General features: G+C 43.3%; 1 protein-coding gene across 3 annotated transcripts in view; it reads right to left on the bottom strand.

The window, feature by feature from the left end:
• STK39 (serine/threonine kinase 39) overlaps positions 1-12,588 on the bottom strand; it is a 180,347-nt gene that overhangs the window by 16,298 nt on the left and 151,461 nt on the right. The window lies entirely within an intron of this gene.

Here is a 12,588-nt window from a genome sequence, read left to right as displayed (position 1 = left end):
ACAAGAGGTTAGAAACTCAATAATCAGTCAATATGCTACCAATGGGAGTGGTATTAGAACTATTTCTGCCTTTTTAAAAGTAAGGGATGACAAAGAAAAACAGTAAATCCCTTTTCAATTAAAGTACTTGACTTGTCTATTAATCAATCTATTTAGATGTTAACCTTGGCAGATTCATTTGACTGTTTTCAAGTTCACTGGTTTGTTAAATCTACTCTGCACAAACTTAGAACATTATAGGATTCTGCACTAGCTAGTTCAGAATGAATCACTGTCAGCCTCTGTTCAATGCTGTCTTATGAGCGTGAGTACCATTGCTAGGACATCACCATGTGAGAGAGGCTCTGGTCTCAGCAGAGCTGCAGAGTCCATATGCACTCGTCAATAGAGCACAACAAGGGTACTCAAGATTTCTGAATACATTGGACAGATTAGTGCAGCAAAATGGAGAATGAAGAAATCAAGTGTTTTACTAAAGCAATGTTTTCTTCTACATGATTCCTTTCTGTTGATTGTATAAAAATGAAGAAAGCATACCATGGTTTATTGGTTCGCATGTTGACACTTCTTAAAATCCCTGGTTTCCCTGCCACTAGGTATACATTTTAGAAGTACCACACTCAGAACTGACTGAAGAAACAGAAATCTAATTACTATTGGTAGTCACCGTGGTCCAAATTCCACCCTGGGGTAAATGTGCATTGTCCTAGTAGAATTTACTATACATCCTAGGGTGGGATTTTGTCCCAGATAAGGAACTAGAGTTATTTAATTTGGTAACTTATTAAAAAAAAAGTACACATTTTAGATAATTTAGCTTCCATGTAACCATGCCAAACCTGAAAAAAAATTGGGCTTCATTTCTACCTTAAGGTATGTGCTCACCATTACCATTGTCTTTGGTAGGGGTGGCATGCAGAAACCTGGGAAAGAACTTGACCCTCCAGCTAGAAAAGGAATCTAGAAAGAGTAGAAAGGGTGCGTGAAACTTCAAGGCCAAACAAATTCTAACAAATTCTGTAAGGTAAACTGTGAAAATGGCAAGAAGTTTGCTTGTAAAATTGGATTAATTCATTTCCAATTAAAGTGTTTTTCTTATTTAAAATTCCATTGACTTTTTTATTCTACTCATCTATAGCTTTTGTTTTAATCAGACAACTCACATCTCTAAACCACAGATCAATCTTATTCTAGCCTCTAAAGTCCACATTCTACCCAGTCAAAATATAGTGCACATTTAAAACAAAAGTTAATCAGGCCAGTTGTTTGGATTCTTAAGATGAAACCTTAGGGTAGGTCTATACTTACCCCGCGGGTCGACGCGGTGAGTTCGACTTCTCGGAGTTCGAACTATCGCGTCTTGATTAGACGCGATAGTTCGAACTCCCCACGCGCTCCGGTCGACTCTGGAACTCCACCACTGCGAACGGCAGTGGCGGAGTCGACCTTGGAGCCGCGGACTTCGATCCTGCAGCGTCTGGACGGGTAAGTAGTTCGAACTAGGGTACTTCGAGTTCAGCTACGCTATTCGCATAGCTGAACTTGCGTACCCTAGTTCGACCCCCCCACTTTAGTGTAGACCAGGCCTATGTGCCTAACTTTAAGCATCCAAATGTGAAGATCCTGGCTTAATCTGCTAGTAGGAATTTGGGGGTGGGGAGGCAATCTGGAAAGTTCCTAGCATCCTTTGGGCATGATGTAAAACAACCACATTAACGAACAGCACCAGCCAATGATCTGCTGCCGACTGTTTTAGGCGTTTAGTCCAAATTATATCCCTTCAGAAATATTGTTTCAGTTAAGTGACAAAAAGAGAAAGCAGAAGCATACACTCTAGAGATGTGGCCTCAGATGGTTTAGCAGCAATTAAAGCAGGCTTGTCATTCATTCAGGAAGACAGCTTAAGTGATTTCCTGACAGTCTCTTCAACTATGACAGCTATAATTCTATATTTAAGGTGTGACATAACATCATAGAACATAGCCAATATAAAATCATTCCATGTTTTCCTCACAATACCTAGACACAGCAAAGCGGATATAAAATATTGCATTTAAAATTTAACAAGGAATTTTTTTGTCTTTGTGGGTTTAAGTTAAAAATTGTTTAATTTCCTCTTAGTTGTAATTAAGGAAAATGGAAGAGGGAGAAATCCACACCAATCACCGGGCCAGAAGCCAGTGAAAATGAGCAGTTTATAATGGCATCGTGCAATAAATCTACAGTTTTATCTACAGTTGCTGCTAGTGGTCACCCTTACTAGAATTATTGATAGCATCAGGCAAGAAATGGAGAAGAGCAGTTCTTGTAAGAGGTACTGCTACCTAGGACTCATCTCTTCATCAATAAAGTATCTACTGATTTGGCACCTTTGTTAGTTGGAAAAACCAGAAGAATGAAGTTGAGTGAAGATTTCACTGACCATCTAAGAAACATTATGCTCGATCTTTACTTGCTTGGGGCAAGTGAGCAGACAAACAAATAAAATAAATTAAACGATCTTCATCCAAAATCGAGGGAGAAGTAATAAAAGACACACACCAACAGTATTTCTATTGCAAAAGTCAACGGATGCAAAGTCTATTTTATGTGTCTAGTGCTTTGAGGAATCCTATATGAGATAAGCAGTACTTCTCTCATTTCTTGCAATATTCAAAATTTCCAGAGAGATAAGTGTAGTGGAGAGACTCAGCTATGAGTTCAAATATCCGGAGAAAGTTAAGACGTGGGGGCAAAGAAAACCATACGTGTGTGTGTGTTTCAGTTGACCACATCTGTAAGATGGTTATAAGGCTATTTTACCTCACTGGGGTGATATGAAGTTTGTGTAATGTGCTTTAAAATTCTTGAATAAACACTACCTTGCATATACAGATTATATTAGTTTGACTGCAGGCAGTGGTGACTGCCAATCTGAAATTCCTGGTGGGAATTCCTAGCTCTCCCAGCACCCTGTGTTGCTGGAGGGTCTCAACTTTATTTTGGTTTCTGATATCTTTTAGGTGTTATTGTCACGTTCCCATAAGGAGAGTGTAAATGTGAGTAAGTGGTAGAGGGAAGATTAATAAAATTAAGGATAAAAATCTGTGCCAGCAATATCCAGGGAGGGGGGGAAGAGAAGAGTACTTGATGGTATTTCTCAGAATCAAAATTTTCTCCAAATGTTACCAGCATTTTTTTAGTACAATAGGTTTTGTGTTGTTTACACCAGTGAATGAGGTGGGTTTTTTTTTTTTTTTTTAAAGATTCCTTTGCGTTTCTAAGTGATATATATTTGACTTGGGGACCACAATTCATTCTAGATAGCACTGTAAGGCTTTGCTTAGTTACAAATGGCTGTGCCACTCTGTCAACCTGATAATGTTACTGCAACTCAATGTTTATGCAAACACAGCATGGACTGCTCTAATTCAGGACAGATGTAACAAGAAAAAAATAAACAAAAACTTTGCACCTCTATGAAATTGCATATATTTATTTAGGCTGCAGATACAAATTACTATTTTCCATACAAGGCTTCAAGCTGATAAATCAGATCTTAGTTTTGTAAAAATAACCAGCCATCTAATTCAAGTTACAGACAACACAACAAAACAAACAAACAAAAGTAAATGGCAATTCAATCTCCAGGATTACAAAAAGTTTGCCTAACTGCATTTTCATCAGTCTCAAATTGCAGTTCTAGTCTTCTAGTGTCATAGAATCTTGTGGCTGGTTAGTTGAAATTCTCCACACAGGAGTTTTAACCCTAATGACTTCTGAATAGGGAAAATCTCCGGAAAAATAAAAAATTAATGAGATAGTAAATACAGTAATATGAATAATGCTTTTCAACTACAATGCCAAGTCAGTCAGCTGAGGCAGATCCATCTGGCATAAACACAAAGCACAAGACAGAATCCAGAGGTTTGAGACATTACTTTGTGGCCCACTCCGGAAAGTAACATTTTCATGCACCTCTCCATTTTCAGATGGATGGGGAGCCTTTGATTAATCTTCCTGGCTTCCTAACATTTAAAAAGTGATTCACCATTTGGTAACCCTGAGAAGAGAAATGCTAGGCTAGATTCTGAAATAAGCTATTTTTTAAACAGTGAAAATAATTGTATTCATATACTGTATCATTACATTTTAGGCTAGATAGTTTGGTTAGTGATACCTTCAGCAGCTAACTGAGAGCTAGTTAAATTCTCCCAAATATGTATATATTTCTACCATGGAGTCCAAAGGAGAAGTAGTAATGACAGCTTCATTTTCCAGCTGATTGTTCTGTGGGTAATCCTGTTTGGAGGCAGCAAAACACAGCCTGTACGTAGTGGGACACAATCCCTCCAAGTTTCCTGTGTGCGCTCAGTCTCACCAGATTGGCCTTTTCATTTTGAACCTTATTTCCCTACATGTAGGCAGTGACTTTGGCACTTTCATTTGATACGCAGATTACTACATGAAATGGTAACTGCCTTGGGGATCTGCTGGCTTCAGAATTCATTTTGCTTCCCCTTTTTACTCATATTAGAGAGAAATGGGACTGTTGGATTGATAGAATGCTCTCCAGTGGAATAATGAGCTCTTGAAAACTCAACTGCTCAAAGAACTGTATTTAATCTATATATTCTTGTGGTGGTAGTTTGTCGTAAGGTGTTTGCTGGGCTGTATATCCACTGATGTCTTAGATTGGGCAGTACTGCACCACATTTGCAAGACTGTGTCAAATGCAAAATTCTAAGTTTTACAGCATGCTTAGACAGCATTTCATTTCTGGTTTATCCATTATGTAATTGAATTCTTCTCCCTGGGCAAGTGTCTTAATCTGTACACCTATCCAATCCCAAAACATGGAAGTTTGTGAACTTGGGTTACATAAATGTTTCTCTGCTTCTACATTTGCTCCTAGTATTGTAATGAACAGCCAGAATTGTTCATATGAGAAACTAAGGTGCTATTAAATGAAGTTCAAGTTTTCTTCAACACGGGTTAAGAAAAGATTTATAAATGTCTGGAGTTACTCCCTTAGTGCAGACATTCAAGAGAACAGTCAAAAGCCCCTTTTATCAGAAGCTGTTTAAGAAAAGCAGCCAGAGAACTATTACAGCATTTGGAGATGATCTGTGATTGCTCACTAAGGAGTGGGTATTCAGAGGACTGGACGGTAGCTGACATTTCTTATAAGAAAGGAATAAAAGATACAGAGATCAACAGAGCTGTAAGTCTGACTTCTATTGTGAGGAAGATATTGGACACATTGATAAGGAAAAACATTTTGAAATGCATTATTTATAAAGGGGCTGTCATCAGGAATTCAAAGAAAGATTAAGCTTCACAAATTTGTTTGAATTCTCAAAGTACATTGCTGAATCGGTAGATAAAGATAAAAACAGCGGGCGTGATTTATCTGGATTTCAGCATGTGATACTCTCTTGTGCAACAAATTGATTTGGAACTTCAGAATACACGGTTTAAGGAGAACCATATTCTCAGCTGGCTAGAAGGACAAGAAAAAACAAACTGTTACCTACCTTTCTTAACTGTTGTTCTTTGAGATGTGTTGCTCACGTCCACTCCATTCTAGGTGTGTGCGCCCAAATGTGCAGCCTTTGGAGATTTTTGCCTTAGCTGTACCCGTAGGGCCAGATGTGGTGCCCTCTGGAGTGATGTGCGCATACTGCGGTATATCAAGCGGTGCCGGCCCTACGCCCTCTCTGTTCCTTCTTGCCGACAACTCTGACAGGGGGCAGGAGGGTGGGTAATGGAATGGACATGAGCAACACATCTCAAAGAACAGCCACTACGAACGGTACGTAACTGTTTTTTCTTTGAGTGCTTGCTCATGTCAATTCCATTCGAGGTGACTCACAAGCAGAATCAACAGAGGTGGGCTCGGAGTTCACAGTCTCACAGCTTGCAGCACTGATCTGCCAAAGCCAGCATCGTCTCAAGCCTGCTGGGTCAGCACGTAGTGCGATGCAAACAGGTGGACAGATGACCAGGTCTTGGCTATTGGATTGGCACCTGTGCCAGGAAGGCCGATGATGATGCTGCATCCTAGCTGAATGAGCAGTCATGATTGCCGGTGGGGGCACCTTTGCCAGCTCGTAGCAGTAGAGGATGCAGGCCGTGATCCAAGACAAGATTGTCTGGGCTGACACTGGGCAACCTTTGATCCTGTCAGCGACAGCAATGAACATCTGTGTTGACTTATGGAATGGCTTTGTTCTATCAATGTAGAAGGCCAGCGCCCATCTGATGTCCAGGGTATGCAGCCTGCGCTCCTCATCCATAGCAGTCCTTTGCCCAAAGCCTCATGCAAAGTAAATGTCTTGACCAACGTGGAACTGGGAGATAATCTTGGGCAGAAAGGCTGAGTGCGGATGCAGCTGGACCTTGTTCCTATAGAAGACCATATAGGGTGGCTCCGACGTGAGAGCCTGGATCTCGGACACCCTACAAGCCGAAGTTATAGAGACCCAGAAGGCGACCTTCCAGGAGAGAAGCAGAAGGGAGCAGGAAGCCAAGGGTTTGAAGGGGGAATGCCCCATTTTGGGATGGGCGGCCTTGAAGCGGAGGGTGGAACGCCAAAATGGCTGCCAAGTGTACCTTGATCAAAGATAGTGATAGACACTGGACTATTTACTGCATCTTAAGCCCCATGGTGTGCTGCAGCAGGGCCTCATCCACATGAATGTGTCGGTCCACAGCCCAACACATGAACCATTTCCACTTTGTCACATATGTAGCCCTAGTGGATGGTTTTCTGCTGCCCAGCAGGACCTGCTGGACACCAGCAGAACACCCCCATTGGACCACACACAACCACGCAGCAGCCAAGCAGTGAAGTGCAGCGACTCCAGGTTCGGGTGCAGCAGGTTGCCGTGATTCTGTGACAGCAGATCCAACCAAAGAGGTAGCTGCAGTGGGGTGGCTACCGAGAGACTCAGCAGCATGCTGAAACAGTGTTAATGAGACCACGCCGGGGCTATGAGGCTGATCGTTGCTTTGTCTTGCTTTACCTTGAGCAGATTCTGTGAATTAGCGGCACTGGCAGGAAGGCGTATATCAGAGCTCCTGGCCACGGAATCAGGAAGGTGTCCAACAGGGAGCCCTTGTCCCTGTCCCGCAGAGAACAGAACATGTGGCACTTTCTGTTCTGTCTGGACGCAAACAGGCCCAACTGGGGAGCCCCCAACCTGCAGAAGATTAGGCTGCCCAGCTCGGATGGAGTGACCATTCGTGGCGAGATGAGAAGGTCCTGCTAAGGCGATCTGCCAGGATGTTCTTGTCTCTGGGCAGGTGGGTGGCTGCCAGATGAATGGCACACAAAAGTCCCAGAGGCTGAGCTTCCCGACAAAGGTCCCAAGACTTGGCTCTGCCCTGCCTGTTGATGTAATACATCACAGTGCTATTGTCTGTCAGGATGTGCACCACCCTGCCCTTCAGGTGTGGCAAGAACACCTGGTAGGCCAGGCAAACTGCTTTGACGTTGATAGGATCAGATCACTGTGTAGCCAGCGGCCCTGGGTGTTGAACTCACCCAGATGGACTTCCCACTCCAGGTCCGACGCGTCCGAGACCAGGGTAAGCGATGGAGACAGGGTCACAAAGGGAACCACCTGCAGCACCAACTCTGGATCCAGCCACCAGTCCAAGGACAAGGGGATGTGGCTCAGCACCATGAACACTCGGTCCAGGGCAAGCCTGCTGGGGGTATAGACCGAGGCCAGCCATGCCTGGAGAGATCATAGATGACGACAGGCATGGTTGACCATGTATGTGCACGCAGCCATGTGGCCCACCAGTCACAGACACATGTGGGCTGTGGTAAGCGGATGGCTCTCCACGTGGTCAATCAAGTCTGACATGGCCTGGAAATGTGCTTCCGGAAGTAAGGCCCTGGCTCATGTAGAGTCGAGAACTGCTCCAATAAACTCTGAGTTGGACGGCGTTAATATGGACTTTTCTGTATTTATTAACAGGCCCAGATCATTGGAGATGGTTTGCACCAGCTTGAGGGTTTGGCGGACCTGATCCAGAAACCTGCCCTTGATGAGCCAGTCATCAAGATACGGGAAGATCTGGACCCACCAACATCCCAGCTAAGCCGCCACCGGCGCCACGCATTTCATTAACACCCTGGGACCGAAGACAGGCCAAAGGGTAATGCCATGAACTGGAAGTGAAGCCTGGCCACTATGAAATGCGGGATACATCTGCCATACCACTAGAGCTATTTTTTGTCATGAAATTCTGTCCAGAGAATTGCTCTCTTAGTAAATGAATAGTGGGTTTGCTTGTTTGTCTGGAGAGGTAAAAGCAGAAGTGTTCATGTTAATCCACATGTGATTTTTTTGTTGTTTGTTTTTTTGAAGAAGGAAAGGTTGTTAGTTTTGAGATGCGTAGACCACATGATGCATAAGGACTTTGTATAGTACTTTAGGCAGCTTGATCACTCACCAGAATGATACGGCTTTGAAGGATATCAAAAAGTAGAGTCTTCTCTTCGTTCAAGAATTCTGTAGGGATTCATTTGTAACTTACCTTGTGATTATGCGTGTCTGCTTCAACCAAAGGATCCAAAAGTGAAAGTTCAGTATGTTAACTTTACTCTTCTTAACATCTTCCTATAACAGAATGTAGGCACAGGAAAATGCCACACAGTTCCTTGTGGCTTGCCCTTTTAGCTTCTATAGTTTTTTTTTCTTTGGCTTTGTTTATCCCCATCTTCATCTTTAGAAAAAATTCTTAGAAACTGGCCAACCCATGGCAGACTAATCAAGTCTGGTATCCTGTTTCAAAAGAAGCCAAAAACTTAATACACCTGGCTAACCATGCAATCTTACACCATAGCAGGGAGGGTAAGAAGAGAGACAGAGACATTCCTTCCTGATCTCTTCAAGCAAGCCCAAGGGAGGGGAACAGAACCTTTGGAACATTTAAATCCTAGCTAACATGCTAGTGTACTGAAACTAATGTCCATGTCCATATACAGCCCCCTCTATGAGCTTCCATCGTGAACTCCTGGACCTTTACAAAAGTGGATTTGTTTGGATATCTTTCCCCCAAAACTTTTATAAAGCTTTTGAGCTAGGCAATTTCCAACGAGAAGACAACACAATCCTTGCCCTGAACAGGTTAACAATTTACATATCTTTCTCTACCCAGTACGAAAGGGATCAAGACACCCAATCACCAACCCTTCCATGGGCCTCTTGCCTCTACAACAGTCAACTGTCTCAGCCACCCTAACACAGTAATGCAAAGGCCACCTCTGGGTACATCATGGGACAATTATAAAGGCCATTAAGCAAGATTAGCGAACCCGCATATTCCTGCTTGCTACCATCACCTATCCAAAAGCCTCTATGCCTCAAAGCTGCACACTAATTTCCCGCCCCCAATTTGTTTTCAAAACAAAAAACCTTGTCCCTAACCAACACCAACTCCAGCCCCACAAGCCTCACCAGCACAGGCTGGGCCACAGCCATTCTAGCTGAGCCCTTCTGCCCCTAAGAGGCAGGGCCAGTGCAAGGAAGTTTTGCGCCCTAGGTGAAACTTCCACCTTGTGCCACCTAACCCCACCCCCGCCCTCCATGGCAGCTAACCACGCCCCCCCGCCCCCCCACCCGTGGAGCCCCCCCCCCCCCCCCGCAACAGCTAACCCTGACCACCGCGGCAGCTAACCCAGCCCGCCACCTGGGAAGCCCCCCGCAGCAGCAACCTACCCCTCTGCAGCTAACCCCGCCCGGGGACCAGCCCTCCATGCAGCTAACCCCGCCTGGGGAGCCCCCCCAGGGAGCCCACCCCAGCTCACCTCCGCTCCGCCTCCTCCGCTGAGCATGCCGGCGCCACTCTAATTCTCCTCCCCTCACAGGCTTGTGGCACTGACTGGAGGAGAATTAGAGCGGGGGCTGTGTGCTCAGCGGAGGTGGCAGAGAGGAGGTAATCTGCGGTGGGGAGCAGTTCCCCTGTGCGTCCCCCGTTACTGCGGGCAGACCTCCCCGCGCCCCCCAGCCCCAGATCACCTCCAGTCCACCTCCTCGCCTGAGCGGGCTTTTAGGCGCCCTCACCACTAGGCGCCCTAGGCAGGGCCGGCTCCAGGCACCAGCTTAGCAAGCAGATGCTTGGGGCGGCCACTCCGGACAGGGGCAGCACGTCCAGCTATTTGGCGGCAATTCAGCGGAGGGTCCCTCGCTCCCACTTGGAGCAAAGTGCCGCCCGCTCAATTGCCACAGATCGCGACTTTTTTTTTTTTTTTGGCTGCTTGGGGCGGCAAAACCCCTGGAGCCGGCCCTGGCCCTAGACGGCTGCTTAGTTCACCTAGTGGTTGCACCGGCCCTGCTAAGAGGAGAGTGGTGGGGAAATTAAAGCAATGAGGCAGGAAGGTGCAATTTTATTACACACATACTTAGATGAAATATCATAAAACATTCATCAGACAGGAAGCAAAGTTGTGAATATTCTAATAACTGTAAGGCACTGGGGGACACAGAAATCTGCCACACTTAAAATGAGGAGATACTAGTTCAAACTGTTATGCAGTTTAGACAACTTGCCAGGTTATGGGCCAGATCCACAGCATTTTCTGCAGAAAGTGTACAGGAGGTAAATTAATTCAATTTTATTTTATTTATTGCAATGAAAGGTTGTTTTAAAGACAGTAGAGTGTTTTGTATAATAGGAATCTAACGGGATACATTTAAAATGGAATCCTTTCATTTAAAGACATTAAAAAGTTACTTATGCTACAGATAAAAATCTAATTTACTTTATATTTGTTTCCTTTATGCATTTTTATGTGAATAAAGGAACTATCAAGTGAGTTTCACTTATAGTTTTGATTACATTTCCAATCAATTTCACTTTTAGGTTTTCATGCATTAAAACAATGCTGTAACAGCTGCGTTGCAAACAGTGCAGAGGAATGTTTACTTGATAAAATAGCTTTCAGTGATATTTCAAAATATTCATGGAAACACTGCTATACACACCCCTTCCTTAAAGTTACATTTCTGGCCTTTCAGTTTGTTTTTAATGCATATCTCAATGTATCTATTCCAAAATTTAGCAGATTAGAACACTGTGCCACTACTAGTAGACAGCTTCACATTAGATGCACTACATTTTTTTTTAAAAGCTGACTCATGAAAGCTTTGAGGTCAAAACAGACAAATAGAGGAGCAGTCCAGCTAAACAGTGGGGAAAAACATCCTAAAATCAGTGTGCTGTATGACAAGGAGCCAATGGACTTTGCGATAGTGTTTCCCCCCCCCCCCTCCAAGAAGTCTAAGAGGAGCAACTAGATGTTGCATGAGCTGAAGTCAATACAGGAAAGACAGCAGCAGCCCCAGCAACTAAAATGCTCAACTCCAAGTGAATAAAGTTCAACACAATTATCATCAGATTAAAATTTGTGGTTTTGGAGATACGGTATGGATGACAAATGTTTGTCTGTGATGTTTAATCCTTAAAATGCTGGCATTTTCTAGAGAGCATTAATTTCACTGGCATTTGGAGGGGGTGAGAGAGAGAGAGAGAGAGAGATCAAGTCTCCAAAAGATTAAATGCTGAAACAATCTATAACCCAAACACACATCCTAGTCGCAGACTGTAAGGGGAGGTTTGAATCTGGTCCTGTTGGAAAGAGATATTGACATTAAGTCTCCTTAAACAGGAAATGGCAGGATAAAAATGTTGAATTCTTGCCAACCTTATGTAGTAGGAAGGTTGCAAATCCATGTTTGCATTGCTTAAAGACAGTTCTGACATAGGAACCTATGAAATATTCATCCCCACTTGAACTGCATAAAATCTAGAGATTATGTAAAGATGGTAGTCCTCAAATTCCTTAATACCCAGAGGTAGCAGGCAGAAAGACGTGAACTCAGGACTGAACCAAAGTAGTATGGCAAGCAATAGCTGCCAGAAAGTTTTCCATCTACTGAGAACAGAGTATATTCCATTGAATAGGAACATTATATCAAATGTGAACATGAAATAATTTTGGTGCTAGAACTATACCTAGTGTTCAAGCAATTCCAGCAACATGGTACTGGTTAGGAGGTCAAAAACAAAAAAATACTCAAGATTAAGTATCGAGTACGTAATATCTGATGCCAGTGACTCAATGTATTCCTCATACTATAAGCAAAACAAACAGATTCAAATTGTGACAATTGTTTTCACTGATTTAAAAATTAAGATATTCACAACTAGCAATTTACCATTTTTCCAGAAACTTTAGAAAAATCAGATTTAGGAAGATACTTTGAAACACAAAAACCTGATCTCAGGAGAAAAGCCAGACAGCCACTGCAAGTTTAAAATCAAGTGTTACAGAACCCGATGTTAATACATTAACCAGAGCAGTTTCTAGAGAAAATTCATATATTTTTTTCTGTAACAGAATCAAGAACACACATGTGGGTTAGTGTGGAGAATGCCAATAGACACTTCAGAAATTAAAAGTCTCAACAAGATTTTGGTTGTCCGTGATTATATATTCAAACCCAAGAATTCTGACACTGTAGTTGAGGAGCAGAAGTTTGAAAGAGACACTTTAATGACTTCTAAGTCTCATGCTCCTAGGTAGGTCAC

Source organism: Mauremys reevesii, linkage group 11 (assembly GCF_016161935.1).
Source record: "Mauremys reevesii isolate NIE-2019 linkage group 11, ASM1616193v1, whole genome shotgun sequence".
Classification (NCBI taxonomy): Eukaryota; Metazoa; Chordata; order Testudines; family Geoemydidae; genus Mauremys; species Mauremys reevesii.
Note: the sequence above shows the minus strand (reverse complement) of the source record. Positions and strands in the feature narration are given on the sequence as shown.